The sequence below is a fragment of the Ictidomys tridecemlineatus genome, chromosome 2 (genome assembly GCF_052094955.1).
Source record: "Ictidomys tridecemlineatus isolate mIctTri1 chromosome 2, mIctTri1.hap1, whole genome shotgun sequence".
In the NCBI taxonomy this organism is placed as follows: Eukaryota; Metazoa; Chordata; class Mammalia; order Rodentia; family Sciuridae; genus Ictidomys; species Ictidomys tridecemlineatus.
The window spans coordinates 170,643,938-170,671,651 of NC_135478.1; the positions used below are offsets into that span (position 1 = coordinate 170,643,938).

Below are 27,714 nucleotides of genomic sequence, written 5' to 3' on the forward strand. Positions count from 1 at the left end.
TGAAAGTTGTCACCTCAAAATACTAAAAAAAACAAAAGAAAAGATCACCTATCAGAACAAGTTAAGATAATAAAAACATGATTCATTTAAGAAGGTTCACTTAAATAACAAATAACCTTTTCCCCAATAAACCAGAAAGAAATAGTCTTGGGCTTCAGAAGGGGAAATAATGTATCTCAGACTATACAAATATCTGATGTCTTTGCCAGTGATTAGCCTACCATTGCCTAGTCCTAAACCTAAAAAAGCAAATAAATAAAGTTGTAAGTCTGAGGAGGCAACACTTCTCACTTTGCATTTACAGTGGAACATGGCTGAACAAATAAAACATGGATTCTCCATTGTCCTTCAGATATTCTCATCCTTCAGATCATCTAAGCCAGGATCATTGAAATGTCAATCACCTGAATCTTGGAGCAGTGTTTCATCTTGTCATCTTGCAGAATTGTGTTTTCGACAACAGCCTCAAAGGAAACATTATTGATCCTGGATATAGCTGGCCCAGAGAAGATACCATGAGTGAGGATAGGATAAACTTTGGTGGCTCTAGCTGAGAGTAGTTTATCAGCAGCATGGCAGATGATAACACATGTGTCAGCCCTGTCAGCCATGAGGATGGCCACATAGTCCTTCACATCCCCCAGCAGAATCAAAGCAAATTCCACATTCAACCTATCTGCAATTGATGTGACCCTCTTGGCTCCCCGTGGATTCAGTGAAACCATGATATAGTCCTCCTACTCAGTGATGTTCTCCAAATCCACTGCAGAACTGCAGGCTCCATGTATAAGTTATCCACAGGAATATATAGGAATCCCTGTATCCGAGAGGCATGCAGATCCATTGTGATGATGTGATCAGACCCAGCAACCGAGAGCATGTTAGCCACAAGTTTTGCAGAAATTGAGCATGACTCTTGTCCTTTTTATCTTGTCAGGCATATGGAAAACACAGGATCACTGCGGTCACCTGGATGATGAGGCAATCTTGCAGGTATTGATCATGATGAGCAGGTTCCATCAGGTTGTCATTGATTTCTCCACAGCCACTCTGGATGACATAGACATCTTCCCCTCTCACATTTCACCAAGCTCAATGATGGTCTCCTGGCTACTGAACTCCTTGGTGACCACCATGCCTAGCTACAGGCCAAGGGGGTCAGCCATGCTGGGACAGGTCCTGGTGTGAGCTGCTGCTGAAGAGCATGATGTTGGGCAAGGTGAGGTGCTGGTTCTGAGGGGCACACTGCGAGGGCGGCTGGGACAACTATAGCAACACAGACGGCTGCTGCTGCAGGAGAGGGCAAAGTGTAGCAGCTGGGCCCAAAAGCAATTTATACATTTTCTTTTTAACCTTGATCCTCCATTCTGTCTGATCCAGGATATTCCATATATTTGTTGTTAGGAAACTTTCAACTTTTGATATTGCTTGGTCATTTCATATTTAGATCTCAGTTATATTTTTCTCAACTGATTATGTTCAGAGGACATAATGTGTGCCTTCCCTAAATTCATGGCTATGGATTTCCCTTGTTCTGGCCATGAGCACTTTGAGATGATAGCTCCTTGACTTTATAACACCATCTTCCAGACCCTGGACACAATTTTATGGTCATAATGTTTCCATTAATCTACTTTTAAATATAGCTGCCTGCAGTCCACACAAAGAGCCAATCATAACCTACTGCTTTGGGGCCAGAATGCACACAGCATTGGGCTTATCACATCCTCCCTGAGAAGCTCACACTCACCTGCTGGGTGAAAGGGAGGGAGAGCTCATCCTCAGGAACTAGTCTGCAGCAAGCCAGATCACAGAACTTTCAGACTTAAGCTCTGATGACCCCACTTCCATTCATGGTCCTTTTGTCTGTTTGGGGATGATGTTAAGAACAACTCTATCAAGTTGAGTAATAATCACTTTCCAAGGTCCATTCCTTGGAACCATTAAAATCCTTTCCCCAATTTATGGATTCATATCATTCAGTCCAAAAAGAGAATGAAGAGATTAGAAGGAACAAAGCCATGTGGATAATACCTCACAGTATCATCTTATATTTTAAAACTTATAAATTGCAGGAAACAATGAGAGAAACTTAACTGAGAGAGTGAGATTGATAGTCAAGTCCCCTAAAAGTGTGTTCACAGAATTATTAGATCCTTAATCTATCCCAGATGATTAACTGAATCTAAGTAAAAGGAAGTGAAATCCTAAGCAAATAAAATTAGGTAATTACATAAAGCACTTGGATAATTACACTGCTGTAGTTTGCATGGTTTGAAAAAGGACATGTGAACCAACTAAGCCTATTGATCATCTATCAGAGGGAAAAATAGAGACCCCAACATAGGACAGACACTTACATGCCCCAACACACCCCAACAGGTACAAGTTACTGTAGAAGGGGATGATGAGATAATTTAAAAATTTTAAAACATGACCAAAACTTCTAGTTAACATGGCAAATTGAATACCTATGTTTATTTTCATGTGCACCTGAACTCTCATAAAAATACAATGAACAAAATTTATAAAAATATGAATATAGATGTTAATGATATAGGACAGAAAACAAGTGAATATCAAAAATACTAACATTTCAACATACAATTTTAAAATTAATCAAAATCATAATTTATATTTATTCTACAAAGTTTGGAAAATCTGATATTTATTTAAACTCATGGCACATCTGAGTTTTGACTAGCTACATTTCAAGTTCTCAGTAGTTACATATGGTTAGTGGCTACTGTCTTGGATGGGACAATAGATGTTAAGAAACATCCATATTTATTGCCCACAATTTAAGAATAAATGGAAAATTGTTCATTTGAGGAAAACCTCTCAAATATAAGACAAAATTTTACTACAAATAAGCAGCTAATAAGATTGAATGTAAAAAGGATGTTTAAATAAACAAAATTTTTTATGACTAATATCTTCAGGCAACTAAGGGAAGATATTGCATTAATGAAGATGGTAGAATAGAAAACCAAGGCACTATAAGAATCAAAAAATGAAATATAGCACACTAGAAAATTTAAATAGTGATTGAAGAAATAATCCAGCACAATGATTGGGACGTTAGAACAACATTAGAGTCGTAGAGTAAATTCAACTGCTATACAGTGAGATTTCCATAGAAACTGAAGTAAAACCAGAAACAAAATGGAGAAATTAAGAGAGAATGCAATAATGTTTTCAGTAATTGATAGACATTACTCTCTGTTGTGCAAGAGCCCATCTGTCTACAACTTAAAAGACCACATGCCATGACCAACCTACTCATCTTCAAAGCATTACAGAAGATCAAACTAATAAGCACAAGATCTTAAAAGACTAATGGATGGGAGTGTAATATTACATGAATCAGAAAGAAAACGCTTTCACAGGAATACTTGGAATTTAAAAATAAATCAATAAATCTCTTTAAAACTGAGAGAAAATAATTCCCTCCTGCTATTCATTGTGCAATCAAACCTTCATGAATTCAACCCAATTTACAAGAATATTAACCAAGTAAATTGTTTAAGCTCCCAGAATATAAACTTCAAAACAAGGATGTAAACCAAAAAAATAAGACAGAAATGAGGAAATAGTTTATCTGACAACTAAGATACAAAGGGATTTTCCAGAGAGAGGTTGAGAGTCTTGACCCATGAGTTAGGAAGAAGCCGATTATTTTTATCAACTTTGAGATGATAGCTCCTTGACTTTATAACACCATCTTCCAGGCCCTGGACACAATTTATCTAGAAGAACAAAGAATTTAAGGTGGGAATTATTATCACAAAAATAAGTAAATTGTACCAGAAAGAAATTAATTATTATATACCTTTTTGTTCTATTAAAAATATTTATAATAATGATGATGTAGATATCAACAGTATTAAAAAAGCAACGGCATTAATTAGTTGAAATGAGAAGTACTTATGTGGAGATAGTTGTAGGGTATGGAATGGTAATACAAAAGCTAAATCCTTTTTTACATGAGGCATAAGGACTAATGGTTAAAACATTCAAAAAAATCAAGTAATACCACTATATCTAGAAATAGTTTCAAGTGTTCCTTCCTAGAAAACAGCATAAGGATTTACAGTTTACAAAAATAAGGCAGTTGTTTTTTGTAACACTATTTCTTTTTTCAATGACAAACATTCAGTTGATATACATGGCGGTGCTAGGAATTAAATCTAGGGATATGTTACCAGCTCTTTTTAAAACTTGAAATGGGGTCTTACTAAGGTGTTGAAACTGACCTTGAACTTACAACCCTGCCTCAGCTTCCTGAGTAACTGGAATTCCGGCATGTGCCAGCACACCTGGCTCAAATACATTTTTATCCAAGATTATATTTCAGTTGAGTGTGGTCAATTCTGCTTCCCAATCCTTTACCCCTGCCTCCATCTTGTGATTCTTACCTTCCTTGTAGTGATTTTTTTCTTGCCTCCTTTACTTTAAGAATATCTCTGGAAATCTGTCTTCTTAGGTTATACCTTTATCTTCTACTATAGAGAAGACTGAGTCCATCTACTTTATAGTCTTGACCTCTCTGCAAAACTGTCCCTGTAAATCAGCGATCCCTTTCTCTGAAATCACATTCATAAAGAAAGAAGATCTGTCTTTTGGACACATCCTTTTCAATTATAGTTTTGACTTCTCTGGGCTAGGGATTGGCTTAGATTTGGACTGCGACCAAAGGTAGACCCATGCAATACTGCATAGACTTGGTCATATTTTACTATCCCAGGATGAGTGCCTGGAGCAAATAGGGCCAATCAGGACCCATGCCAGGTTTGTGAAGTTGGGATGAATACAACATTAGTCTCTTCTCTGATAGAAATACAAAAATTTATTACATACAAGAATTGTTGTTGTTGATAACCAGGATCCTGGAGAATGCACAATGCAGTCTGCAGAAGAGATTGATTTTTCTTGTTTAATAAAATATAGTTTAATAATATCCCCAAATAGGGAAATTGAATATATTAGTTACAAACATTGAAAACTAACTCTTTAGAATGCTAAAATATGTCTAGTAATACATTTTAGAATGATAATTAACATCCAAACAGATTAATTATGTGATGAAGTTTTCTAAGTAACATCTGTTAACATGGAGAACAGTGTCTCTCTCTCTCTCATACATACACACACACACACACAAACACACAGTGTTTTCTCTGTAATAAAAATTATAGACATATCATTCTTGCCTGAACATTAATAAAGAAGTGTTATTCTTGCCTGAACATCTGGATTCAGTGGAATTATGCTATATTTTCCTTGTGAGTATTATGTCCAATACACCTTTATAGCACCAGTATAAAACTCATTTCCACTACTTAATTTTATCCAATAATATAATTCAATGTGTGATTAGAATTATATACCAGAAACTAAGATTTCCTTAATCACAAAATGTATAAAATATCTAAAACTAAGCACTCCTTAAAAGGGTAATAATTTTAAAGGGAATCATTTAGAAAACTAAAATATAAAAACAACTTGAGAATCATAGATCTCAGAAGGATTAGTATGTAAATAAATTTACATGGAGCAAATATACAAGGCAGGGAGAGATGAGGGTACCTTGGAATTGTTAGTACTTCTGTGCTCTTTACAAGGTAGGTCTAGATTCTAGATATGCAGAAAAACAAAACAATGTGCTAAATGGCTTTGGCATTCCTAATCACACATTTCTGAAACTAAACAATGAACAAGACTGAAGTTTGCCTTGGGGTCAGATTTTTCTCTTGTGAACTTATTACTTACACACTAACGCTACAGTAAACTTCAGGATTATTTGTGACCTCAAAGATTTCATCATTTCTTCAACACTTCTAATGGCCCTTAAACAAACCATCAGTACTTTTTAGAAATATTTACACATTTTAAAAATATCCCAAAGTTTTTCTTGTAAAATAATTTTTTGGATATTATTTGCAAATTGGGTATTATAGTTGGATATTATACATAAAATGGCATGCATGTTTTTATAAACTATTGCTATCTCATCCTGTATATCAGAAAATCAACTAATTAGAAAGCATGAATTTTTTTGCTTAGAACAGACCAAGACATTACAGCCAATTGCTTACCAGTTCCCAATCATCTGCCCTGTAATTCTAGAAGATTCTATTGTTGTAATCATTTTTCTTTGTCAAAAAATTTAAAAACACATTTGGGACACTTTAATACACTACTATACAAAATGGGAAAGAAAAAAATATATTTATGAATTCAGATCATAGTTAATAAAAAAGAACTACAGCATTGGAATATTCTTTATACAGTAACTGGTACAACTTTCTAAGAAGCAGAAATATACCATTAGAAATTACTTTTTCAATGTCACAGACAGTAAAAAGATGGAAACCAAGCTCAAGTCTCAATTCTGCAATCTAAAAGAGATATTAAAGATCAACATGTCAGGAAAGAAACAAATTATCTACTTTTTTTCTGCTCTCACACCACGGTGAACACTGACAACAGATGCATGGAGGATTCCCCCACACACCCAGCAAGCAATGGAATGCTGCAGACAAGAAATGGATGGCCTCTAACCTAATTCAATTCCAACATTATGGAAACCAAAGAAAAATCAGAATAAATCCTCTAGACTCAACTAGCTGCACTTCTTTTTATTTTAAAATCACAAATTGTGGAGGTCACATAACTAAGCAACTAGCTTTGCTATAGATAATAACTAAAATCCTCCCCCCTCCCCGCCACCCCAGGAACTTGGAGGTTGCTTTGGTCTATCTCCAAAAAGTTGAAACTACCACCCCTGCATTTGGGCCTGAGCAAGTGTCTAAGATGTGACCTTTTGACACCAGAAGTCCAGATGTTCACCTTCAGAGCATGCTAATACAGACACTTCTAAATATGGACCCTATGAAGAACCATGAAGTTTGATTATGCATGCACAAACACCAAATTACTTCACTTTTCCTCACCTCCAATCACCTTCCCCGACACCTTACACCACCCTGTTTTTCTATCCCATAAATATCCCAAAACATTCTCTGGGAGGCTGATTTGAGGTTTCTCTCTGGTCTTCACAACTGGCTATCTTGTAACTTTTTTCCAAAACCTGATCATTTCAGTGATTGGCATACTAGGCAGAGTGGGCCTCATTCTAAACTGCTAATATATATCTGCAGGTAACATCAGAGCCCTCAGGTTGAGGATTCATTCCCCAATACTGTGCCCCACTGAAGATCCCAGCAGCTAGCCCTAGGTTATGTAACCTGTGCTCTGACTGGCTAAAAATCTTGGTTCCCAAAATACCCTCATAGTCTTTAACTTGCTAGAGCAGCTCAGAGAACTCAAGAACATTTTTTTTTTAATTTTTTACATTTACCTGCTTATTATGAAGGGTATTAAAAGATACAAGTGAAGAGATGCATAGATTGAGGTACAGAAAGAAAAACCACAGAGCTTCCTTGCCCTCTCCAGGTATACCACCATCCAGGTGTGTTCAGCTATCTGGAAGCTTTCCAAACCCTACTGTTTTAGATTTTCTTGGAGATTTTTTTCTGGGCATGATTGAAGCATGGACAACTGTGCTGAAATATGATTGGACACAAAGGGTATGATCTAAAGTAAGACTGAGTGGGGAAACGCAGTAAGAGCAGTCTGTTCAGATTCTTCTTGGTCTGTGTGCTAACATTCCTCCCTCCAGGGGATGGGGCAGGACCTCTCTGGAATGAGGAGGGTCTTATGACCTACTATTAGACAAAAGGTAGGTCAGATAATTTCTTTGTGACCATTTCCAGGACAGAAAGCAGGAAGTTGTGTGTGTGTGTGTGTGTGTGTGTGTGTGTGTGTGTATGTGTGTGTTGTGGGGGGAGGGAAGATGGATATTGGAGTTTCTACAGTCTGCATGTGGAAAGAAGAATTGCAGTTTCTACAGCCTTCCTTGGGATAAAGTTATGAGTCAGGAACCATTGACCAAAAACAAAAAAATTATATAAATAAATAAATATAAATATATATACACACACATATTCATAGTTATTTCATTTTTTCCCCTAAATGAAACAACAGTTTCAGATTGTTCATATGTGGTTTGTCTTCTCAAATCTTAACCATGAGATGATTATGTACCCATTTTCCAAGCGAGTAAACTGAGGCACTTAGAAATTATATCAAGGTCTCAAAATCTTATCAGGGAAATTTTAAGAGTTTTCATGAATAATTCTTCTAAAACTCTTTTTTTTTTTGGAAAGAACTAATTATAAAGAGCAAAGAGAACACCCAAGCCAAATTAAGGATGTAGAGGGAGGAAGGGGTTAAGGATCTAATCTAGTCAAACACTTCCTGACCATTGACTATATTCCAAACTTTAAGCTTGGCACTGGAATACAAAGACAAATGAAACATGATCTTTAAAATATTGTTTTGTTGAAAGGAAAGAGATTAAAAATAATAAAAGGGCTTCAGTAGGTGGATAGACATTTCTAATAAAACAAGAGGAAGAAGAAGCAGTAGAAATAAAAGAGCTTGCATAAATTCAGTTTCAGGAAGGGAATGAAAGAGTGTTTGTAGTGAAATGAGACAGCAACAGGGTTGTGTAGGGAAGACCTTTAGTTTCCTTGCTTAATATTCTAAGGAGCTTGAAATTTAATCTCTAAACAAAATAGAACTATTAATTATGAAACTAGGTATTGTCAGGATAAGCCTTTCCATCTCTAAAGGTCACATGAAAAGCAGTAAATCAGGATAAATCTGACTGGAGGACTAATGACACTAAAAAGACAAAGTCCTGAACTAAAACTTGTATTCAGCCTTTTGAAGTGAGCTGGGCCCATTCTATCTAAACAGGGTTTGGATAAGTGAAGAATGTGCTTGCATTGGATGGCAGCAGTACAGAGGGCTATAATCTTGGAAAGCCAACTGTGAGAGTACTCGTCATGAGTGAGAGAAATACTCTTGTAAGTTGTTCTGATGGCACTCTGGGACATAAGCTTTGGGGGGTAGAAAGAGAAAAGAATTGGATAAGAACTAAAGTGATAGTCTGTAAAAGCAGATAAATTACTAAAGGTTGAAGGAATAGAAGGACCTCATTTATATTGGCTCTGGGTGAAATGATAAATACATGTATACATCTAAGAAATAGCCGAGCAGACAACAGAGCTCATTTGATACTATGGAATGATTAATTTCCCATTTTGCTCCACCCGAGGTAACAGGCTGGTATCTTGGTGTTGGAGTTTGTCTCCAAGGTGTGTCTTCCAAGGTAGCACAGAATCCAGCAGCACCTCAGTGGCATGGGACATGGGGTGAGGTGGGAAATTGGCTGTAAGAGGAAGATGGAAGTATTAAGAGAGTGAAAGTCAAGAGACAGAGGCCTTCCCTGAAAATTCCACAAACCAATAGGCAAGAGAGATGATCAGTTCATTTTACAGAGTGTGGAGTTAGGAACTGGAATCAGGTAAAGAAGAACATCAGGAAGAAGCAATGAATGAAATGATTGATTACTTTAATCTGCTCTCTGGTAAGCATATATGTAGATTATCTCAATGGCCACTGGGTATATAATATGTAAGTGCATTATGACATTTAAAGAAGTAGGATAAAAAAGAGAAAGAGAACTTATGTCTAAACCCAAATAAAACTAAGAAGACTCTAAGAAATGATATGGGGAGTTTCTGCAGTTTAAAAACAATCACTACTATTTGCCCAAAAGGCTACGTTTTTCTTGGGAAATGAAGATTAAACATAAAGAAACACAAGATGCCCATTTTATTCTTGTATAATTTATACAATTGCTTTAAAAATATTTGTCATCTATAAAAGTTTCCACAACCAAGTACAGGAATATTTCCTGTAAGAAAACTGATTACAGTTACGTTTTATTTCCATTTCAAGTTGATATTTGCTACAAAGCTGGGCATACAAAATATCCCATTAACCAACAGGAAAACCAGTAATAAATTTTCATCTGTAATAGCCTTCCAGACACTAATATTAAAAAACTTAATATATTCCAAAAAGTATGTTATCTAATTATATGCAAATTTGATTATATATATATATATATATATATATATAATATAGTGTGTGTGTGTGTGTGTGTATAATGGGTTCCAAGATTACTATTTTAATTTCCTAAATAACCAGTTCTTATTGGTTGTATGATAAATACTTGTATAAAGCTATTCACATTATTTACCTTTTATTACTACTAACAAAAAGTCAACTCAATTATCAGGATCCCACTCATTTATCTATTAGACCATTTAGATTAAAGGGTCAAAAGTACTACCATGAACTCTGTAAAACTTGAGTAAACTCCCTGTCCCAAACATATGATGGGCATCCTTAATCTTAAAAAAACATGTGTGTGTGTGTATATATATACACACACACATATATATACACACACATATATATACACACACATATATATACACACACATACACACACAAAAAAAACAAAGAAACCTCATTGCTCCATTAAAAGATAAAGTTTAATTAGAATTTTAACTTCAAGTTTATTTCTTCTTTTTTTTAAAATTTTTTTTATTTGTTCAAAACATTCCAAAGCTCATGACATATCATCTTCCATACATTTGATTCAAGTGGGTTATGAACTCCCATTATTTACCCCAAATACAAGTTGCAGAATCACATCGGTTATACATCCACATTATTCTTAAGTAAATTTTTATTTTTGTCTCACATAAAACCAAGCTACATATTTAACTTAAAAATAGGAAAGATGAAATATAAACCATAAAGGGAAAGTAAAGAATGTACATCATTCTTTGACTAAATGATATCATTAAGTTAAAGGGCAAACTATAAATTTCAATTAAAATAGCTTATTAGCAAAATAATATAAATAGAGCAGAAGTAGAAAGCAAAACATTTTTGCTTTGACTATCATATTTAAGTCCAAAAAAAAAAAGATCAGAAGATGAAAGACACTGAAGACACAAATGGAAAGATTCCCTTATTCATCAATTGCAACAATTAACATTGTTAAAAATGTCTATACTACTCAGATCAATGTAGAAGCTCCATTAAATCTATCAAAATACTAAGGAAAATATTCACAGAAATAAAATAAATAAGTAAATAAACAAATAAAACATAATTTGTACGCAGTTTCAGAAGGCCCCAAAAAGCAAAGCCAATCTTGAGCAAAAGGAATAAAGTTGGAAGACCACATTACTTTACTACAAAATACACTACAGTTACAATAGCCTAACAACATGAAACTGATGTAAAAACAGACACAAAGGCGAATGAGACAGGATGAAAGGAGTACCCAGAAATATACCCATGTATTTTTATTGCCAATTGATTTTTTAAAAAGGTGTCAAGAACACACAATAGGGAAACAATAGTCTTTTCACTAAATGGGAATATATATATATATTCCCATATATATATGGAATATATATTCCATATATATATGGGAAGGAGGGGGGGTGAAATAAAACCCTTCTCCCCATATAAAAAAAATCAACTTAAAATTAAGATCTTAAATTGAAATTAATAGGAAAAAAACCTAGGGAGAAATCTCCATAACATTGGTCTTGGTGATGATCTTTTTTCCCCTTTTAAAAAAATGTTTGACTCAAAAGCACAATTTAAAAAAAAAAAAGAAAAGAGCAGAGGAATATTAAATCAAACTAAAACCCTTTTGCATAGCCAAGGGAATAAAGCCCACAGAATGGAAGAAAGTATTTGCTAACTACACCTTGGATTGGAAATTAATCCCTATAAGGGGTTAATATACAAAATATATAAGGAATCCAAAGAAGTTAATAGCAAGAAAAGAACCCAATTTAGATAGGCAAATGATCTAAATAAATATTTCTTAAAAATCATAAAAGTGATGAGCAGGTATATAAAAACATCTTAACATTATAGATCATCAGGGAGGAGCAAATCAAAACTGCAATGATGTCACTTTACTCCTATAAAGAGATGTCTCCTTTAAGTCAGTTGGGTATAAAACAAGGAGTGTAATAGCTGAGTCAAATGATGTTTCCATTGCCAATTTTCCAAGGAATCTCCATACTGCTTTCCAGAGTGGTTGCACCAATTTGCAGTCCCACCAGCAACGTAAGAGTGTGCCCTTTCCCCCACATGCTCACCAACACTTATTGTTTATATTCTTAATAGCTGCATTCTGACTGGAATGAGATGAAATCTTACAGTAGTTTTTGATTTGCATTTTTCTAATTGCTAGAGATGTTGAGCATTTTCTTCATAAAATTTTTGATTGATTTATATCATCTTCTGAGAAATGTCTGTTCAGGTCCTTGGTAATTTATTGATTGGGTTGTTTGTTTTTTGATGTTAAGATTTTTTAGTTCTGTATATATTTTAGAGATTAGTGCTCTATCTGATGTGCATGTGGTAAAAATTTGCTCCCATTCTGTAGGCTCTCTATTCACTTCACTGATTGTTTCTTTTGCTGAGAAGATTTTTAGTTTGAATCCATCCCATTTATTGATTCTTGATTTTAATTCTTGTGCTCTAGGAGTATTATTAAGGAAGTTGAGGCCATTCTAACATGATGGAGATTTGGGCCTACTTTTTCTTCTATTAGGTATACAGTCTTTGGATTAATTCCTAGGTCCTTGATCCACTTTGAGTTGAATTTTGTGCATGGTGAGAGATAGGTGCTTAAACAGCATATTACAGGGACACAGCCACATTAATGTTTATGGCAGCACAATTCACAATAGTTAAATTGTGGAACCAACCTAGATGAATGTATAAAGAAAATGTTGTATGAAATATTACTCAATGAAATATTTCACAATGAAATATTACTCAGCATTTAAAGAGAATAAAGTCATGGCATTTTCAGGGAAATGGATGTAGTTTAAGAATATAATGCTAAGTGAAGTAAGCCAATCTCAAAAAAACAAATGATGAATGTTTCCTATGATATTAGGATGCCGATTCATAATGGCGATGGGCGGGGGCATGGGAGGAATAGATAAACTTTAGATAGAGCAATGCTCGGAAGGAGGGGAAGGGAGGGAGATTGGAGTAGGAAAGACAGTGAAAAGAGAGACATCATTACCCTAAGTGCATGTATGAACGAACACATGAATGGTGTGACTACTTTGTGTACAATCAGAGACATGAAATTTGTGCTCTATTTGTGTAATATGAATTGAATTGCATTTGCTGTCATATATAACAAAATAGAATAACTAAAATAAATAAAAACAAAGAGATCTCTCTTTTTCCTATAATCCCAGTGGCTCAGGAGGCTGAGGCAGGACTGAGGAATTCAAAGGATTGAGATTTCAAAGCCAGCCTTCGCAAAAGCAAGATGCTAAGCAATTCAGTGAGACACTGTCTGTAAACAAAATACAAAATAAGGCTGGGGATATGGCTTAGTGGTCAAGTGCCTGAGTTCAATTCCCAGTACCCACCCTACCTACCAAAGAGAGAGAGAGAGAGAGAGAGAGAGAGAGAGAGAGAGAGAGAGAGATCTTTTTCAAAGGGAAAAATAATAAGTGTTGGAGAGGTCTTATAGAAAGGAGAATATCATTAGCATGATAAATTTGTGCTGCCTCCAAGTGAAACAATATATAGGGTTTCCACAAAAAACAAAATTAAAAAATAGAACTACCATGTGATCCCACAATACCACAATTGGGTATATATCCAAAGGAAATAAAACATTATGTTTTATGCAAAATTCAATGGCCCAAATATGGAATTAACCTAAGTATCCATCAACAGGTGAGTAGATAAAGAAACTGTGGTACATATACACAGTGGAATACTATTACGCATAATAGAAAAATTCTATTATTTTTGACAATTCTTATGAAACTAAATTACATTATGCTAAGTCAAGCACTAATACATATACCACATGATCTCATTTCTATGTGGAATTGAAAGACATTGATCTCATAGAATGGTAGTTTCCAGAAACTGGGGAAGTTGGGGGATGGGTTGAGGAGCTAGTTGTTTGTCAAAGATACAGAATTGCAGTTAGATGATAATAATAAGTTCCAGAGATGTATTGTACTGCATGGTGACTATAGCTAATGCCCAATACATTAGCCAATATATTAGCTATAGCTAGTATCTAATATATTGTATCCTGAAAAATGTTATGAAAATGGATGTTTTCATCACAAAAATATCAATTAGTTGATATTTAATGTATAATAACTAGGTGAGATATGTTCTCTCACATATGTTGCATTTATTGTACAGCTCATTTTAAAAGCCTGTATGTTTAAATTAAAGTATTTCAAATATCATACATGTTACATTTCTATAGAGGAAATATGCCTTTTTCATGTAGAATCAAGCTTAATTATAGACTTCTCTCATTTCCTTCTTCCTCCCACTCCTCAACACTTCCACTATAGACATGAGAAGTTAGAAAGTAGATGACTAGATTGGGAAATTTATTAATGTTTCTACTCATTTGTCTCCATAAATTAAAATATACTGAGTATTATTCAATCATTAACTTGAATCATTTGCTAAATGTTCTTTCTTTAATCTACATATTTATATAAGTGTTCATAGAATGAATGTAAAGAGTTTTCACTTTGGAAATGATAACCATGTGAGGTGATATTTTAATTAGCTAGTTATATAGTCATTCCAATGCATATTACAATATTATATTCTAATATATATTCCTATATATATTCCAATATGTATACATAATGAATATGTAGAGACTGTGTATATGAATGTACATATATTCATATACATACATATGTACATTCATATATACATTCATATACAGCATGTTTTACATGGTAAATACATGTAATTTATCTGTCAGTTTAAAAAATTAAAAATGTCTTTGTAAAACAAAGTCATGTTATCCCATTGATTTCAGGAGATAAAGAATATCTTTAAAAGTTTAACAATATATATATAACCACATTTATATCAGTTATACTGAAATGCATGTTTTTGAAAGTATACCAAATTAAGGTAATTCAAGTCTAACATTCTACAATCTGATTATCAAGCTAGTTTTCTGTGTAATAAGGGAAAAGACACCTTATTTCACAAGAAACTTTCACTAAATAAAATTAAATTTCATACATTTTATATCTGCCAAAGGTATATGTATTTTTTTCGTTTACATGACAAATTAGATTTTACAGTATAAGTACAGAAGAAGAATTGATTACCTAAACGATCTGTGCATGTTGTAGCTATTGTGCAGAGATTTTTCTCTACTTGTGTCCCTTGGTGGTCAAACTACTAGCAAAACAGAAATGAAATTCTGTGTTTAATTACCAATGTGTTGATCATTTCATGGGAGCTAGGGAGGAAACTATAAAGGAACTTCTCCCGAATCCTTTGTAGTTCACCAGAATCTTACCTCATTAGTCCTTGGAGTTGTGGAAATCGCATTCACCATGAATAGATTTCATGAAGTAACAAAGAACTTGGTCATGGAGAGAAAAGAGCCCACCCTCCAGGGATTGTGCTGGGACAAGCAGTTAAGTCTTGCTACTTCTAGATACTGCCTGGCATTCATAGCCAGGCCTGAGTGTCCTAGTGAACCTAAGCAATTTCATAGAACAATAACTTTAGACTGGACACTCTAAGGTCAGAACAGATCAAGACAAAATGGTCTTATTCTTCCATAATCATATGTGAACACAGCCCAATTATGAACCCCACCTAAGCCACAGACTACATGCTTTCCCTTTCCCACCTAATGTAACTTTTGCTTCTTTATCAATTCAGTCTGTTTTTCTTTCCCCTCAGATAAAATTAGAGCAGTCATAAAATTATCTTTCCTTGCCACCTGGAGAAGTTCAGAGAAAACCACTATTTCCTTTACTTCACTCCTACCTCAAATCAACCAACCAAAGTCCATATCCTATAATAGATTGTACACCTACTTCCTGGCCTGTGGTATGCTTGTCCTTCTTTACCGTAAGTAATAAACTCAACTGGTCCACAGATATGTTCCTGGTGGTCTCTGGTTGAAGGACATTGGCATTGGGGGTGGGATCTAAAGAGCTCCATGCCAAATACCAGTGTTATCAGGGGACTCTCATGTACTTGGTAGCATAATCTCTTGGAAGTTTTGGGAAGATGAGATACAACTTCAAAATACAAATTACAAAATGCCATAATGATGAGAAACAGGGGAAAGTATTATGAATGTGTAAAATGGGTGGACAGAGCTTTTGCTGTTAGAGGAAGAGACCATCGGCTGAAAGGCCATACAATGCCCAACAGCTGTGTTACAAGTCTTTTTCAAAAGATAGTGAAGAATTTTAAGTCAGTGTCACAAAGTTTCACTCAAAGGAAGAAGTCTCAGCCACTACATATATTGTTCTTATATTTACAAAAGAAAAGTATAATGTAATTAAGGAATTAATGTTCCTCCCAGTTAACAACTAAGACTATAGTAGGAGAATTTTGAATAACTTCTTAGGAAGGATTAAGACAAACTCTGTATTTAGAAAGAATTAAAATCTTAATCAGTGAATTGAGAATTACAGGGTACAAATGTAGATTAGAAAAATGAGTAATGATGGTGATTATTACAAAAGCATAGCAATAACGAATTTCTTAAAGCAGAAATGTGCGGAAAGTTATTCACATGACAAAATTTTGAGAACTACTATATTAAGGTTGGTCTCATTTAATCACTTGTTAAAACTGAGCTATATACTTCAAGATAATACTTCCCTTTCTAGTTTTTAGTACTTGCTTGTTAATCTTTTGTTTTCCAAGAGAAGGAAGCATTTAAAACTGTCTGATTCTGAGCTTGGCTCACCCTCCACAGTGCATGTCCTTCCCTAATCTTATCTTGCCCTCAACCCTTTGCCTACATAGCAAGCACCTGCTGGGCAGTCATGCTTGCAACCTGAACCAAGTTCTCTCTCTCTCTCTCTCTCTCTCTCTCTCTCTCTCTCTCTCTCTCTCTCTCTCCACAAGCAGAGTAATATCAGAACATAGTAAATTCTTGCTCATTTTTTTTTGCTCTTATTTTTGTTTTCTGATTCTTAAGACTATTATCTCCCTTTTCAAATTCTTTCTTCTTAGTGAAGTGTGCAAATTATACTTGAAATTATTTTCTTATCATAACTTTGTAATCAGAGTTTTCATTTATGCTTTTAAACCCCCAGTGACATTGGCAACTATTTCATTTATTATAACAAGTTTCCTAAGTATTCCGGAACCTTTAATTGGAATAAAATGTGAGGATTAACAAAACAAAAATCTGATATCTGCATGACAGAAGGGCAGACTCATAAATACACAATATGATAATATGACAGTGAGACACCTACCCCCAGGTGTTAAGAGGGGATGCTGGGTTGGAGAAGGGTGCTAAGAGACAGTTGGTGCAGGAAGTGATGGCTTACTTGAGGACCATAGAACACAGGTCGAGGTTTGGAGCATGAGAGAGTATATAAGGGCTTATGGGCATTTCACCAAATAGAGACCCATAAGAAAGCATAAGAACATGTACTTGGGCAAGACTTTGGTATAATATAGGAGGTCACAAAAAATAAGACAAATCATTGGAAAGAGGAGCACAAATGACATCAGAAGCAAAATGAAACACAGAATATGCCAAATTGCCTTGAGTAACTAGAAACTTATTCTCAGGAATTCATCAAAAGCAATGTAGGACCACACAAGAATTTTAAAGAGGGAGTATGATAAAACTTGCATTTAGGAGGTGACTCTGGTGTCATGGACATTTGATTGAAGAAAAGGCCAGGAGAAACCTAATGAAGTAACCTAGACAGGAAATTTGATTATTTGAATTAATAAGTGGCTATTGGAGGAAGGCATCAGAAAATATTTTGGAAATATTTAGTTTGTGAAAGGGAGACATTTAAAAAGTATGTGAATAGCCAAAGCCTGCTTAGTAATTAGCTAGGTGGGGGAGCAGGGAATGTCAAGGGTGAGTCCAAGGTTTCAGGCTTGAGTGACAAGATGAAGAGAGAGATAATTACCTGGAGGGGAAAAGTAGGGCCAAATTTGGAGGAGAAGTGAGGTTAGTACTATCTGGTTTTAATATTGGCATGTTTACTAAACAATAATGGACCAGTCTGTTAATATCTCTTAATTACTCAAATGAGGGAAATATCACTGACTTTAAAATCATTATAAAAATTAGTTAAGTCTTTTATGTCACTAAATACATGAAAGGCATTGTATTTTACTTACATTAAATTGCTCATTTTGAACAATTATCTTATGAGGTAGATACTATTATCTATCCCTATTTTACAGAAAGGGAAGCAGAGGCAAAGAGGTTTACTAATTTGCCCAGTGTCACAGAGCTGGGATGTGGTAGATCATAATTTCAAACTTAAAGAAATCTGGCCACAGAAAGGATGCTGAACCTTAACCTATAGTTTATGTTGCTTCTCCCTAAATACTAATCATTTTGCATAATCATTATCTATAGGATTTGCAGGCACCCAGTAGGGATAAATAGGCATATATCACCCATTCATTCATTTAAAAGGAATACAGAGAAAACATACTTACACATTTTACTGAACACTAGCTATAAGCATAATAAAACCATCTATCATGGAGTCATTTATAATTTAATTTTGAAGATTAAAACGTACACCATGAAATAACAACAAAATGGCTAGTTTATGTGCCCAAAGGGTTTCAACAGTCAAGACGTGAAGTGTCAACATCTGGAACTTGAACAATAGGCTAAACTCAGGAGAGTGATTGGAGCCATGAGATGTAGATTTGGTTCTCTTCAACATAGTTTATTATAAGTGAAACTATGAAAATAGACAAGATCATTTAGGAGGTGGGAAGATGGAAGGAGAGGGAGAGCCTAGAAAACCTGTAGAAAGGAAAATTGGGGAAATAACAATTTAATCTAGGTAAGAGTTTAAAAGCTCACTTAAATTTTGTGAGCCTCGGGGTTCTTCTTGGTGAAAAGAGTCAGTGGATCTTTAAAGGTGTGCTAAGAATTATCCACACTTCTAATGGCTTTAGCTTTTGCTATAAAAAAAAATGCAACTATTAGGAAAGTAGCTAAGAGTAATCTCCTCCTCTAACTCAGAAAACAAGCCCAGCTTCATAGCTGTTGCTTTGCCATGGTAAATAATTAAGCACTTTTTTTTTTCTTCTTCAGAAAGACCGGATCATTGCTTTTATTTATTCTACAGGATTTCAGCTTCAGAAATGCTCTCCTGTTACTATGTACAGAAGTCCTGCATGGGAGATTTAAGAGAACAAAATGGCATCATGGATACTCAAGAGGAATATTAATGGGATAGAGAAGACAATGGGAATAATTGTACTAAGCTTCCTTTCTGTTTGCCTTTTAATACCAGAAATTGCTTTTCTCCCTTTCTTAATCCTGTCTTTCCTGACTTAATCTAGGAAGTCATGAATTTTTTAAAATATTTATTTATTTGGTTTTAGTTATAGGCAGACACAATGCCTTTATTTTATTTTTATATGGTGCTGAGGATCAAACCCAGTGCTTCAGCATGCTAGATGAGTGCTCTACCTCTGAGCCACAATCCCAGCCCCTGATTTTTTTTTTTTTAACTATTTTGGTAAGACTGCAGTGCAAGGATGCCAATGAATGAGCTTCTCAAACTGACTCACTGAGAAATTCTCAGTGTCTAAGTCTACGTAATTAGCACGATGTAAATTATAGACTATTTATCCATTAAATTTCCACAATTAGTTGTATGAGGATCTGTTATTTATTTTAAAAACAACAAACAAAAGCAAAAACAGAACACCAAATAAAAATCCCAGCCAGACTTGCTGGGAAGAACAGTATTAATAATATTCCATTAAACTATCACAGGATTGCACGCAAAAATGCTTCACAGCTGTATTTTATGGTAGAGATTTATGTCAATCTGAATATTTTTTAAAAGAATCATGTATAAGAGATGAAAGATAGATTTTTAAATTGTTTAAATGATTAAAACTTCTTAAAGGTTTAGTCATAGTCTCAGTAATTGGGAGGCTGAGGCAGGAGGATCACAAGTTCAAGGACAGTCTCAGCAATTTAGCAAGGTCCTAAGCAACTCAGTGAGACCCCAAGGGTTAGGGATGTGGCTCAGAGGTTAAGTGTCCCTGGATTCAATCCCTGATACCAAAGAATAAATAAATAAAAGATAATTTATTTATAGTAATTAACAGAAAGTAAACAATTTAGTTACATTTTGTTTTAAAAATGGTATGTCTTTTCCATTTGTCAAATACTTATTATATGGCAGGCACTGGGAAAATGCTGCTACTGACATGAGAAGTTGTAAATGACTATTGCCTTCCTGGAGTTTCTGTTTTCGCTGGAAGCCAACTCTAAGCAATAGTGTTGATCTGTAAGCATGACCTGCTCACCATATACTACTTGCATCAGAGCTTGTACCTTATTGCATTGTAAATGCCCATTTTATGCCTACTTTGATATAAATATTGCCCTCGCAGCTCTTAAAAGGATGTGGTTCATAGAAACTACACATTTCCCCAAGAGACTAGGCTAAAATTTAGACAACTCTTTGTTCCCATTTCATACAATGAGTTCAACAAGAAATAAATTGAGAGATTAAATAACCAAAAAGCCCAAGGTCCATACTGTACTTATTTGACTCTCGAGGAGTTCTATGGGCTATATGAAATTAGTATTTTAAGAATAAATTATGCATTTGAAAAGGCAATGACAAGAAGCTTACAGCAGGCAAGAGAAACGGTTCTGCCTATTATCTTCCTTCAAATTCTATAAGTTTTTCACCCATTTGATCCATTTTTTTTCTTCAAAAGATTGGCCCACCAAATGGGTCTGTTGATGTTGGACATGGTGGCATCCTCCTGTAATCCCAAGGGCTGAAGCACCACATTCAGATCACAAGTTTGAGACTGACCTCAGCAATTTAACAAGGCCCTGTCTCCAAAAATAAATAAAAATAAAAAGGACTGAAAGGACTGGAGGTGTAGCTCAGTGGTAAAACACCGGTGGGTTTAATCAGGGGTGAATCTGTTTGTGGTCCCTGGGAAACTGCTTTATGAATTTGACTGTGTTCATCATTTACTAATAGTTTTTTTTGTTGTTGTTGTTGTGTTGTTTTTTAGTTTTCAAAGGGTTTTATTCCATGTGAACAAAATTCAGAACTGTGACCTATAAAAAGATGTTGAATCTGTATAAATGTTTAGCATAGCATTGTTTCAAATGGTACTCTCTAGAGCCTACTGGCACACAGTAGGTGCTCATTCAATATTTTTTGTATAATGTGTCCATGAATAAATTACTCTGAAAGACAGCAAAACCATCAATTAAGGATTTTTTAAGGTTCAGGAATTTTTTAAGGAAGAATAATTTTGCAAAGATCCAGTTTACTTACTAGGAGTTTATATGTGCTCTATAAAGATACTATGCTCGGGGTTTTATGGTCATTAACCACTGTACTGAAAATTACTTCATTTCTAAATTTCCCAGAATGAGATTCAAGAAGTACACCTTTTAATGCATCTGACACATTTCAAATAGAATAATTCAAGTTCCAGACTAGGACATAAATGAACCAGTAAATGAATTTCAGCTAGACTGAGGTGTTCTTTATTAAATCATGTCTTAAAACATGATAGGACAATAACGACTAATATATTTTTTGATTTCCTAAAATTACATTAGAAGAAATGTAAGATTTATATTGAGAACATTTAATGACAGCACAGGTTAATTTAGAGATGAAACTGATGATATGTTAGAAATATTGTCCTTGTTCTACTTTTAAACTTCACAAGTCCTGAAGGGCAAGCACACAATTCTTTCCTAGCTTAGTACACTCTGGAGTCCTTGGAGAATGCAGCCAAGCTGTCTCCTACATCCCCTCGACAAGGCTTGCCAATTGTCTGTCATTTCCTCTCATATGACAGTGTTTGTGTGACAAAGGTCTCCGAGAATGTTGCAAAACATCTTCAACTATTTAGTAAAGTACTACCAAGCACATAATTAAAAGTGGTACTGGTTCTCAACATGGCTTAATTTGTGAGAAGATACCAAGTAGAATTCATCTAACCCTTCTCCACAAAGAAATTGAAAAATCCTCTGTGGAACCTCATCATACTAATGTCCCCTTGTAAAAGAAAAGTGTCCAGAGGTTTAGGCAATTTCTGCATTTGTACTTAGAATAAACAAAACAGTAAAACTAATTATTATCAGACTATTTTGTTTTAATATTCCTGGGTAAGTCTTTCCTTTTCCTGACACATAGTTCATTGTTTGAGTTTCAGAGAGTCATGTTGAATGAGACAGTATTTAGAATTCTAGTCATCCAATATGAAAACTGTTTCTCAATGTCCCCATGGTTCTTAGTCAACATCCCTCCTTTTGGTGACACACCCTACAATTTTCATTCAAAAAGCTATCCTTAAGAAAAAACACAAACAACTAACTGATACATTTCCCTTTTCATTCATTTTAAATAATTTTTTAATTTCAAAATTTTATGACTTTTTGTTGGGAAAAAAAAATCACTGAGAGGCTGAGGTTGTGGCTCAGTGGTAGAGCACTTGCCTAGCATGTGTGGAGCCCTGGGTTCGATCCTCAGCACCACATAAAAATAAATAAATAAATGTATTTGTCCATCTACAGCTAAAAAAATATTTAAAAATATATTTTTTTAAAGTCACTGCAAAGTTTAGTTCATAAAAACTAAGAATATCGATATCAAATGAAATTCCTCAAGTAGCAATCCCAATGAACAATTTGTGCCAAAAGCAAAATAAGTCATCTTCACATCAGGAGCATTATATTATATATTTCTTTGCTGTAAGAGAAATCTGCTCTCACTTAAGGTCCTAACCCTCAGTCTTAAATTCTTTGCTAGAGATTTGTCCACACTTTGAATGCTTTTCTTTTTTACTTTTTCCTGACAGCGATTTTTCTGAGTTCAGCAGCTTATCTGTTTTCCCAGGTGAGTTTTATTATCCTCAGGTGTTTGTTTTCTTAAACTCTTAGAACAGTTCATTACGAAGTTGTCATTGTCTTTTACAAAAGGATCTGATTTCAAATAATTGTTGTTTGTGTAGTACATCATTTGAAAACATTTCAGACATTTCTCCTTCCCTCTGTCAGGGTTACAGGAGTCTCATGTATTGCTCCACACCTCCACTTTTATTAAGAGTATACCTGAGAACAAGGCAGGTATATTCTTTATTTGATCCAAACCTCACCTGAGTTGTCTCAGAGAAAGGGAACAAGGAGTTTGCACATTTATGAGAATCAGCCAGAATGCTTTCCCCAGAATTCCGAATAGCACCAAGCAACTCTTCTGCAAAAATAAAAGCTACTGACTTTCAAAAAGTAAAACAGCCTAATTCATGCTCAGGCTTTGAAAAGTAGCATGGAGAGACACAGAGAATTGCTGTTTTGTGTCAGCAACTGATTCCTCTCTAAATAAGCATATCCTTATTAAGTTCCCTTTCTGGATAAGTCATTACTCTAGAATTACTCTATTCTTTGCAGCTTCCTAGACTTATACAGCATTTGTGAGCACACCCTTAAAAAAAATTCTGCTACATAACAAAATCTCCCACGACCCCACAAACAACAGAACTGTTGCCTAAAGTCAGTAAAATTTTCATGGTCACAAATGATGAATACATTTCATGGTGTGGAAAAACTTTTTTTTTCCTTTCTAGGAATTAAGAAGATGGCCTCTTTAAGATTATTTTAGTATATTTGCCAATTGTGACAAGCAGCCAAAACATAAACTTTCAGAGTTTTATAAATAAAGGGCATGCAACCTCTACTCCGATTTTAAAAACATTTTTTTCCAACTTGGAAGTGAAAAATCTAATCGGTTGGGACTTAGAGATCCTTTTTATGGGATTAATATTATAAAAGGCCTATAAGCAAGAAAATAGGAATTAACATAAAATATGAAATTAGATAAGGACTCATCAGCTAAATTTAGAGAATATGTAGGAATAAAAATTTCAACTAAATTTACATGAGAAGTTATGTTTTTTATACTCTCTAAACAAAAGACATGAAGTGTGCAAGTGGAAATTTCATAGGATGAATTTAGAGACTTATGAAAATGTAAAATTTAAGGGTTAACATCAACTTTGGTTGCAAGCTCATAAATACATTAAAAAAGCATTATACACTAAATTATTATAGCAGATAGCATTTATTTTCCTCAAGGCCTTAAACTAATGACTGTTATTTAGTAGATGAAAGTGTATCAATTACAATGATATTTATAGTATTTATAGCCATGCTCCCAAACAAGAAGAATTTTGCTCACCACCTTCTAGAAGAGCGTGCTTGCCCAGTCGTAGGACCTCAAGACCAGCTTCAGAGAGACTGTGGGAGGAGAGGCAGAAAGTAAACACATGATCTCTACAGCACAGCAGCTGAGAGCTCAGAGAGGAGGCCCAGGCTCTCCAGCATTCATTTATCTACAAGGTTGTCCTAACATCTGAAAGCCATTGATATCCTGAGCATTCTAACACTTCAGGCACATGCCAAACACAAGATAAATATAGATCCCTGACACCTGAGACAAATGAAATGGAAGTTAACTTGAAAAATCTTACTCATTTTGTGCCTCACTTGAGGAAAATAAAACCCTTAATCCCTTTCCTGCTGAAACCTGTTATGCCCCTAACAAAGAATTGCAGTGCTTATGAAACATGAAAATTCAAATTATTACTTGTTAATAATCAATTTGCTCTTCTTCATGATTACCGGTTGCTCTGATGGTAGAGGCAGGCTCAAGTTTCCCTTTCCTGATGGAATAAAAAAGCAATATGCACTATTATAGTGAATATTGAGAATTATTTAGTCAACAAACAGGTTTCTGCTTCAGTCACTGTTACAGGTGAAGTGAGTGAAATATAAAGTCTATAAACTTTCTTAGTATTCATTTTCCTATGTATTTTTAGGAGTAATTCAGTAGTAATTGTTTACCTCAATTAATGAAGTGGAATGTAGCATGTGTTGCCAGGGTGCTTAGGCTTAAATTATTTACTTATTTTTTTGTTATTTATTTTTTATATGTTGTTTTTTGATATATCTTTAATCTTTTGAAACAATTGTATAATGTATTTGATTCCAAATGGAAGTTGCACCTATGAGTAAGGCTCTTACTCAGCCTGAAATAGTCCTGTGTTTACAAAGTTTTACTCTGAAGAAATAATGACCTTTCTAATAACAAATACCCTCCTAGGATTCATACATTAAGAATATCTATTTTAAAGCAAAGTAAGAAGAGAAACTAGAAGGGACATACTTCTCTCTCGATATGCTGAGGTATTAAATATTTTCAATTTAATGTACCTTTTACAGAATAGTATCAAGGGAAAATGATAAACTTCTGAGTTATCATTCTTTAAGTGAAAGTTTGCTGTAACCAATAGTACTCACCACCACAGGAAGAAAAATGGTTATCAAATAGCCAAACCTTTGTTTTCATAATTTTTATTAATGCATCTCATGCATTGAGCACTGTCTATGCATATCATATCATTCACTCTAGTTTCCTAATCTCAAAAGAACTTTTTCCTAATCTCAAAAGAACTTTTCAAATCAATTTAATATTTTAAGCACATCTTCCAGAAAAGAAAACTGAAAGTAAAGGATAAATATTGACAGCTGGACATATGGCTAATAAGTAGTTCATTTGTGAGCCTAATCCACACAATTTTGACTTAAGAGCAAGTTTTCTTTTTCATCCTACATTACAGTTACAAGTTAAAAATGAGTTTCATCTGCCCTTTATATGTATTAGATTAGCCATCCTATGAGCAATTGCAAGGCTTCTTTTATTTTTCTGTTTAAGCAAAGTTAGGGAGAGCATAGAAATTGTCCCTATGGAGTATTGCTATGACACCAGGAAATCCCCAGAAGCATTTTATATCTCTAACACACAAAAAAAGATACAAGATCTGTAAGCCACAATCTGTAGGCCAGGTTAGCTCTCATCTTTATGTTTGTCAAGTTCTTATTGCCAGTTTGTAAAGCAGAGTTTGACTTAGGAAAGCCTGGAGAGGGCTAATCCTCTCTGTAATCTAGAGTTCATCTAATCCTCCCACACCCAACCCCATTATGTATCAGAATCCTTATATCAGAGAAAACATGCAGCATTTGTGTTTTGGAGATTGGCTAACTTCACTTAGCATTATAGCCTAAACAACAACTTTTAACAAATTGCTTTATTAACGAAGTGAGAAGACAAATGTTAACCCAGCTACACATGAAGTATGGTGTAATAGAATGCCTCTGACATTCTAAACACCATCATTTCTGAATATGAATTCTATCCTATACGTAAGATGAAAACATCTTAAAAATTTTTTTTCCATGCATTATATATGCATCGTCTTTAAAGTTTTCATTCTTTGCTGGTCATCATGTTATGAAGGGTGTGTATTGAGGCCCAAGGAAGGGTAGTGATGGACTGAACTAAGTAAATGGTAAGTAATTGGATGAGATTACTGACCCTCTCCACTCAGGGAATCCATCAGAAACTCTCTTCATCAACTGTCTTCAAAACTGAACATTTTATCACAATGTCAGTTGAACCCAGGAGTCCTCACTATACCCCATTGGTTGTCTCTCTAGTGTTTATGAACCAAACTTTTGAATGAGGCAATACCAAGACCTTTTCTGAGGAAAAGTGAGCAATATAATTTTGAGCCATTAAAATTGGACTAACAACTGTGCTGCTGTTACCAGCTGTTGCTAGAATGTTTTTCTTAGACGTTATTGTGGAACTTCCCAAATCTTTGTGAAATTCTTTTCTCAGAACAAGCAACTAAATTCATCTGTCCACATGTAAGGTCACATTGACACAGGAGTCCCAGTAATGTTCATATTTTCTCTCCTTCCCAATAGTTCCCAAGTCCTGTTTCTTCCCTGCCTTCTGCTATCCCTTCTTCAGATTTTGTTCTTTATCTGGCCAGCATCAGCCAGTGTGACATTTGATTTATCCTTCAGTATGTCATGCTCACTGTGTTTAGAACTTTTAAATTAATAGTGTGATGCTTTTCAAAATCCTCTCAGATACACTGAAATTTTATATTAGAGATCAGTCCCTCAATTGTATGTTTCTGCCCATTGTGTAAGAGTTAGCAGCAAACTGTTCTTGAACATCTGGCTCTGAACCTAACAGGGAAGGAACAGTTTGTGGCCTTCCAGGGAAAATTGGCATAAACTGAACTACCTAATTAAAAACAATGAGTAATATTCACTGAAATGTTTGCACATTAACTTTGCTAACTTGTGTCTAGGAAAAAACCCATTTGAGAAACACCGTTGAATAATTAGCTTTTTAAAAGTTTGTATTTAGGACCTGAAAAGCTATTGGGGCACTCATTTGGAACTGCTTCTCTTAGCATACTCTTCTTTCCAGGGTTCACTGTTTGTTTTTCATGTTAGCATGGAATAAACAAGTTCACCTAAAGATATCCTTCCTAAGGAACACTTTCAGGATAGCTATGGTAAAGGTTTAGTATTAAACTTCTCTGCTTAAATCATTTTCCTCAACTCTATCACATCTGAAATTTCCTTATTGTAAACATCAGTTTAAGGTAAAGCTTTTATTGTTACTTTCTCTAAAAATTGACTTTAAAATATTCCTTTCTTAAAAATGTTGAGTGGTAAAGTGTTTTCACCACACAAGTGATAACTCTGTGTATTTATGCAGATGTTAATTAGCTAGAAAACTAGTGATTCATAATATGAATATAATTTAAAACATCATC

At 34.6% G+C, this 27,714-nt stretch overlaps 1 protein-coding gene and 1 pseudogene across 3 annotated transcripts in view; both read right to left on the reverse strand.

Moving 5' to 3' along the window:
- The window catches only part of Cd36 (CD36 molecule (CD36 blood group)), an 80,104-nt gene extending 55,779 nt beyond the window's left edge, over positions 1-24,325 (reverse strand). The window contains exon 1 of one of the 3 annotated variants that reach the window (XM_040291696.2): positions 24,255-24,325. The gene's annotated coding sequence lies outside the window, so the exon portion shown is untranslated. The remainder of the gene's footprint in view (positions 1-24,254) is intronic. The other 2 variants (XM_040291697.2, XM_040291698.2) reach the window with 2 other exon arrangements.
- LOC101961886 (ribose-phosphate pyrophosphokinase 2 pseudogene) lies at positions 299-15,388 on the reverse strand (annotated as a pseudogene).
- Positions 24,326-27,714: the final 3,389 nt, after the last annotated feature.